This window comes from Mustela lutreola, chromosome 3, assembly GCF_030435805.1.
Source record: "Mustela lutreola isolate mMusLut2 chromosome 3, mMusLut2.pri, whole genome shotgun sequence".
Classification (NCBI taxonomy): domain Eukaryota; kingdom Metazoa; phylum Chordata; class Mammalia; order Carnivora; family Mustelidae; genus Mustela; species Mustela lutreola.
In genome coordinates this window covers 15,551,121-15,558,666 of record NC_081292.1, presented here as the reverse complement: position 1 = coordinate 15,558,666, position 7,546 = coordinate 15,551,121, and positions in this window count along the sequence as shown.

The following is a 7,546-nucleotide window of genomic DNA, read 5'->3' as shown; positions in this document are numbered from 1 at the left end:
ACAATAGAGGTAAAACATCAAGAAAAAGGATGAAGAATGATCAATGAAGACTGAGACTGCACACCTTCTGGAAGACCCTTGAGTGACTTTTTAAGGAAATGAGTTAACTGACTTGTTGGTGAGGAATCAGCAGGAACAAAGGTAGGAGGCTTTTGTCATGGTCAAGTAGAAGGTGTGGTGAGGACTAGAATGGAAGTAAGAAGGAGACACTGTGGTGAGTCAATAGGACCTTGATGGTTCTCCTGGTCAAGCACTTTGATATTTTCTCTGAAGGATCAGGCCACCAGCATTTTTTGACCCTTCCAAAGACCTGTGGCACAGTCTAAATTCCAAATGAGTGCAACAGAGGTCTGGGACTTCCTATTTCCACCAGCCCACCCATAACACAGAGTCTTATGTAAGTCTTATGTGCTAACTTGCCTGTAATCTTCCAGAGTGTCAAGGTCATGAGTGGCAAGGGAAGAACTGTTCCAAGTTAAAGGAGACTAAAGAGCCTTGATAGCACAACACAGTGTGTGATTTTTCTGTTGGAATCCCTGACAAAACTTGAGTGAATTCTGTGTAGATAGTCATAATTATCAATGTCAGCTTCCTGACTTTAATGCTTATATTTTTGGTTACATAGAATAATTATCAACACGCTCTAGATGACGATGAGCAATTATGATAGCTTGTCTCCAACATGGCTGACCGCCATGAATTCCTTCTGCCCTGTGTACACAAGTCAGAAGTGCAGCCTGCTCCTGTGCTCCCTTGAATGTGGCCTGACTTAGGACTGCTGTGAGCAGCAGAATGCTATTGAAGTCATGCTATGTGGCTTTGGAAACTAGGTCCTAAGAGGCCTTTTAGCTTCTGCCTGGATCTCTTAGAACACTTGCTCTGAGAGAAGTCAACTACTGCCTAAGAAGTCTGAGTGCCCAGAAACCACCATGTCTGAGGAAGCCTGAGCTAGGCACGCAGGGAGGTTGTGTAGAAAGATTCTCTCTGGATGCCATCATCTGAGACCCTTCTAGTGAGAATTGCCTCACTGAACGCATCAGGCCCAGAACTCTGACAGACATGAATACATTGTCTGAACCACTATGTTTGGGGGTTGTTTGTTACACATTTATACACAACAAGACAACAGCTATATTTGAATGGTAATGGAACTATGGATATATATAAATATCTTGGTGTTTTTCTCTTTCTTTTTTTTTCCACTAAGCATATGTTAAATTCCAAAATTAAAGAAATCGCTTCTTTTCCCCCAGCACTTTGAATTAAGAGTAGCATTGCCCGAAGTGTACCTTCCAAGATATGGCTATTTCCATTAGACAGAATAAATTATTCACCATGATATCTATAGCATCCAGCACGATGGCTGGTTGTGTTAGGTGCTTAGTAAATATTTATTGAATAATTGATGTATGTAAAAGCATTGAATAAATTCTCTGAGGATGGAAGGCTATTTATTTATTCATTCATTTATTTACTTGAAAGAGATTTATGTTAGTCTGGCATCATACTAGTTCTCTGCTCTCTTTAAAGATACTAAAAAGGGAGGCCATGTGTTGAAGCTATGATTTATTGTTTTGTTGTGTGTGTGTACATGTATCTCTCCAAGCAGGGATTAATCCAAAAGAAATATTTCAAACCAAGGTATTTTCAAAACGTTCATTGCAGTGCTATGTTTAGTGACAAAACCTCTCAAGTTAATGTTCAACAATAAGGGGATAGTTTTGGAAATTTCTGCACATCAACTCAATGGAATATTATGCATTTATAAATTTCATTCAGTGTCCACAATTCAGTGCCAACAACTTAACACATAGACTAAATTAAATCAAAGACACACAATAGGGGCGCCTGGGTGGCTTAATGGGTTAAAGCCTCTGCCTTCGGCTCAGGTCGTGATCCCAGGGTCCTGGGATCGAGCCCCGCATCGGACTCTCTGCTTGGCAGGGAGCCTGCTTCCTCCTCTCTCTCTGCCTGCCTCTCTGCCCACTTGTGATCTCTGCCTGTCAGGTAAATAAATAAAATCTTTAAAAAAAAAAAAAGACACGCAATAATATTGAACACTGTATAGAAGTAAAATTAGTTGCTGGTTTCTCAACTGTTGGTTTCTTAAACTTCTTTGTTAGGACTTGGTTTCTCAACCTTTAGTGTTGCCATTTGGGTCACATAATTCTCTGTTGGTGGCAGGGTTTGTCCTGTGTCTTGCAGGATATCAGCAGCACCCTTGGCTTCCACCAACAGGCCAGTAGCACACCCTCCTGCTTAGTTTTGACAACCAAAAATGTCTCTACACTTTTGCCAAATGTCCCGTGGGGGGCAAATTTGCCTTTGGTCAAGTGTAACACATACTCAACATATATACCACCGCTCCATGAAAACCTGTAAATACATGAATAAAAATGGGGAGAAACAATGAAGAAACAATCCTTGCTAGATTCTGATGGAATTCTGGTCGCAGTTTCTTAGGTTTTCAGATTGTTTTGGCGGTAAATGCAGCCTGTGCCTGAGATGTGCTTTTTTTTTTTTTTTTAAAGATTTTATTTATTTATTTGACAGATAGAGATCACAAGTAGGCAGAGAGGCAGGCAGAGAAAGAGAGAGGAGGAGGAAACAGGCTCCCCGCTGAGCAGAGAGCCTATGTGGGGCTCAGTTCCAGGACCCCAAGATCATGACCAGAGCCAAAGGCAGAGGCTTTAAGCCACTGAGCCACCCAGGCGCCCCTGAGATGGACTTTCTAAACAGCCAGATGTAGGAAGAGCTCTCAGTCCAGGAATACCAGTAATACTTGGCTGTGCTGATTCCCTGGTGGGCTGTTTCATGGTCTTAATTTCCCTATGTCTCCCTGACTTCCAGCACTCTACCGAAGGCCCTGGCCAGCTGAACATCTCGTTACATGTGCACCAAGATCATGGACGTCTGCTTCCAGCAGTTCCCGGATGACTCTTGGTCATTTCTGCTGCACCTGTGCTCCCAGCTGGGATGGTTAGTACTTGACTGGGCCCCGTGGTGCCTAGATATTTGGTCAAACATGATTTCGGGTGTTTCTGTGAGGTTGTTTCTGGATGAGATTAACATTTAAATCTGTAGACTGAGTAAGCAGATTGCCTTCACTAATGAGGGTAAAGTTTCATCCTATCAGGGGAAGGCCTGACTGAAAAAAAAAGGCTGACCCTCTCCTGAGTAGAAAGAGTTTTCCCTCCTGACAGCCTTGAACTAGGACACTGGTGTTTCTTCCTGTCTTGGACTCAAACCAAAAGGCTGGCTCTTAGGTTTCAGGTTTTTGGACTCAGGCTAGAAGTCAGCGTTGTTTCTTCTGGGTGTCCAGCTAGCCTAATCACTCTGCAGACCCTGGGACTTGTCAGCCTGTATAACTGCATGACCAAATTGCTTATAACAAATCTCTTTGCCTCCCTCCCCTCCCCCTGCTGTCTCCTATTGGTTCTGTTTCTCTGGAGAACCCTGACTAATATGCCAGCAAATGTTCACCTCCAGTCCCAAGGACTGGGCCTTTCCAGAGAAGTGCCCAACAAGATGTCACCAGCCTTGAAGTTCGTCAGAATCAAACCCAAGCACTCACTCTTCTGGTTTCCACATTTAATTCTCAAATGGCTTTGACCTTGCGCTGGCACCATGTGGCTTATCCCTACTCAGATCTGACCTTTCTCAACGGGCGATCCCACAGTAACCTTTCCCTTCCATTCTTCTTTTGTTTTAAAGACATGATTTTGGCAAACCATCTACATGTCTACCCTAGAAACAGCCTCAGTTTGCTTGTGTATCAATCTCACTCCTCCACCTTTGCTGCTGGGAGCTGACAGAAATCAGCAATGCCCTCCCACGTGATTGAAAGAAGCCAATTCTTTCCTCTTTCACTGAGCTTTTTTTGGAAATGCAGCAAAAATGTACTCTGACAGGTGCTTTTGGCTCCCGTAGTGCCTTTGCAAACACAGCTATGTAGTGTGGACTCCAAAATGTGTCTCCTGCGATGGGACATTGTTTTACTGAGCTGGTGATGGAGAGTGAGTGAGACAGGACACAGCACAGACAGACACCATCAGCTGGCCATACTGTCGCCTTAAGATGCTGATGAGCTTTTGGGGACTGGCATACACTCTTCAAGGTTCCAAATATCCAAGTGTTACCAAATATTCCAGTGGCCTGGACCAGGAGGGAGTCCAGACTTGAATTTAAGATCATAGGTTTGGAGATGTTCTTTGTGGGACTCAAAGAATTCTGCCCAGGGTCATGCTGTTGAAATAGGCAGGCTGGTTAACAATGGAAAATAAGCTGAGGCAAAGCGTGCTTCATTTTCTTTTCTGTCATATCTGTTTCATCTAGTTTGTAGGATGTTTATGAGAATCCAGTGAAATAAAATAATAGAAAACCACAGCACTTCTTACATGGTAGGTACGGATGTAAGAACTTTACATGTTTGAACTCAAGACAGTGGGAAAAACATTCAAAATGATAAATGCATTCGGCAAAGGAAATGTGCTATTATTAGAAATATTAATTCCTGTTCATTGCTATCAGGCACATTTGCAGGAGTAGCTCTATCCAGAAGCAAGCTCTTGTCATAACAGATATCACGGGACCACTGAGATATTAACAGGGACCGGAAAACAAATAATTTAGCCAGACAGATGGGGTAGACTCCACAAGCCTCATGGCCTTATCCCCATGAAAGAATCTGCCTCCCCCAGCAGAAACACATGGACACTGATAACCCCCGAGTTGCTTGCTGCTCAGCTGTCAGATCATGAGTTGCCGAGTTGTCCTTCCTGACTGTTCTCATCAACCTCCTCCTCTCGTTCCAACAGAAGCCATTTCATCCTTCCTTCCTTTACTCTTTTTTTTTTTAAGATTTTATTTACTTATTTGAGATAGAGTGAGCAAGCAAGAGAAAGCACAAGCAGGGAGGAGGAGCAGAGGGAGAGGGAGAAGCAGGCTCTCCGCTGAGCAGGGAGTCCAACATAGGGCTCGATCCCAGGACCCTGGGATCATAACTTGAGCTGAAGGCAGACGTTTAACCGACTGAGCCACCCAGGCGCCCCTCTTTTTTTTTTTTTTAAGATTTTATTTTAAAGTAATCTCTACACCCAATGTGGGGCTCAAACTCAAAACCCCAAGATCAAGAGTTGCACATGCCCCCAACAAAGCCAGCCAGGCACCCCTCCTTCCTTTATTCTTGATTGCATCTTCCAAACACTGGCCATATTTCCTGAGCTTTGGGGTCCAAACTGATCAAACCCATTGGCCCACCGTAGAGAACTACCACCTCATTACTTGAAACAACCAGGTCTGTTTATCGAACTGTGCTGCTCAGGACTGAAAAGTCACAAGCTTCCCCCCAAAAAAGATGAAGATTGATGTCTTCTGCCATAGAAATAGGAACAGGACAATGTGTTGTCAACCTCTGCTTCTGCCCAGTGATTAAGGTGACTGTCCATCCCAATATTCCCGAGACAGTTCTGGCTTCTGGGTGTTGTCTCGGAGTAATTTCTCATAGAGTCTCTTTCACTCTCTAGCGTGTCCTGGTTTGATAATCTCATGGTCACTCTATTGGTGACTCACCATGAAGGGCTGCGTCCAAATGTAGTGAAAGACACATTGAGAATGGGGGCTGGAAGACCAGGGCTGTAAGAAACCGGACTCCAGGGGTGCCTGGGTGGCTCAGATGTTGGGCATCTGACTCTTGATTTTGGCTCCATCATGGTCTAGGGGTCCTGGGATCTAGCCTTGCATCGGGTCCCCACTCAGCAAGTCATCTGCTTGTCTTCCTCTGCCTCTACTCCAACCCCTCCACGCCCCCAATTTACTCACATGCTCGTTCTCTAAATAAATCTTTAAAAAAATTAAAATAAAAAACCCGACTCCATCACCGGCTCTATGGGCTTAGGCAACTCACTTCCTCTTCCGGATCCTCAGTTTTCCTGTCTGCAAAATGGGCATGGTTCCTGTTCTGTTCTCTTCACAGACATGTGGTGTGGAATACGTGACAAACTGGTAGGGAAGTACTTGGTGAGCTTTGCACACTCAGCACATGAAAACTCTTTTTATGATGACAATTTACATTAGCAGCCCATTGTTTCCTACTATTGTCTAACAGCTTACTAGGCTTGTCCTTTAGGCAGATGAAAAGACTCCATTTTATTCTTTTTCTTTTAATTTTAAAATTTATTTATGGAAAAGTCATACAAAATATAAAAATTAAATCACATGTAGTCACACATTTTATAAATAACATTCATGAAAAGGAGTAAAAATACATAAACCTGAAAATATTCTGGAAAATTTCATGGCAAGTGGACACCACAGGGCACAAAAACTCTCTGGCATATATTTGTTAGGTTCCTCAGCTTATAGTGAGAACAGCCGCATTGTTTAATTTTTGTCTCTGTATTTACCCAATATATGTATTTATTAGCAAAATGCTTTCGTAGCAAAGAAATTTCAACAATGGTTAAGTTTCTATCTAAAGCCAGTAACATAAGTGTCAAAAATGTCTGTCGCATTGGTGCTACAGTGACCTTATTATCTTTCCAAGTTAATTAAAATATTATGTAACTCCATTAATTAGTCTCCTGAAAGCAGACAGCAATATTCTTCTTTCATAAAATAAGTATTTGTTTCCTACTAAAATGAAGCAAGGACATAATTCACACTTGGGCTGCAACGTCACCCATCTAAGTTACTTAATGTTTCTGCTGCTCACTTTTTCATCCACAAAAGAAGGTTGGGTGACACCTCTTACTTCCCAACTGGCTTTAGAATTCTGTTAATTCTATAATAAGGAAATAGCAAAATACTAAATGAGACTCCATTTTAGAATAGAGACTGTCACGGGTAAGAGCTGACTCGTTGAACTTGACAGTGTGCGGATGTCATCTTGTAAAGCACCGCGTTCTTTGTGCCTTCCTTCTCTCTCCTTCCCTTTCCCATCCTAATAAAGAGTCACTGTGTCATTTATCCCAAAGGAATGTGGTTGATCTTTCTGGATCCTGGTAAACAAAGAACGTAATGGTCCCAATCCTTTGTGAAAATGCGCATTCTTGGTCACTCAGGCTGGTGTTTGCTTGGACATCTATTCTTTCGTAGAAAAGGAAAGTCCCAAGGCCGACTGCTAAATCTAGTGACCTGAATACACTGGCTTTCCTGCTAGACTTGTTTTCTGATGCAGAATCCTGTCTTCACCTTCTCACCCATACTCCCTTCCTAGAGAGATGCTCAAGAAGGGATGGCTTCCTTCAGGGACACAGCATGTTTTTTGGGCAGCTCCTCCTAGCCCTAGTGCCATTAAACCCACGACTGGGAAAGTGTCCCCACTGCCTATGTAACACATTCCCAGGTTTGCTTGCCAGAAACAGGCAGGCAGCAGGACTTCGGCTCTACTTTCTCTACACACTTTCTGAACAGTTAGTGGCCCAAGGCCATTAGAAATATCATTTGTCACACCACAAACTCTGAGAAGAAATCCGAAGGAAGCAAACTTGGAGTGCGGAACAATGAGCAGTGAGTCAGAGATGGGCCTGTCCTGAGGTCTTCCAGG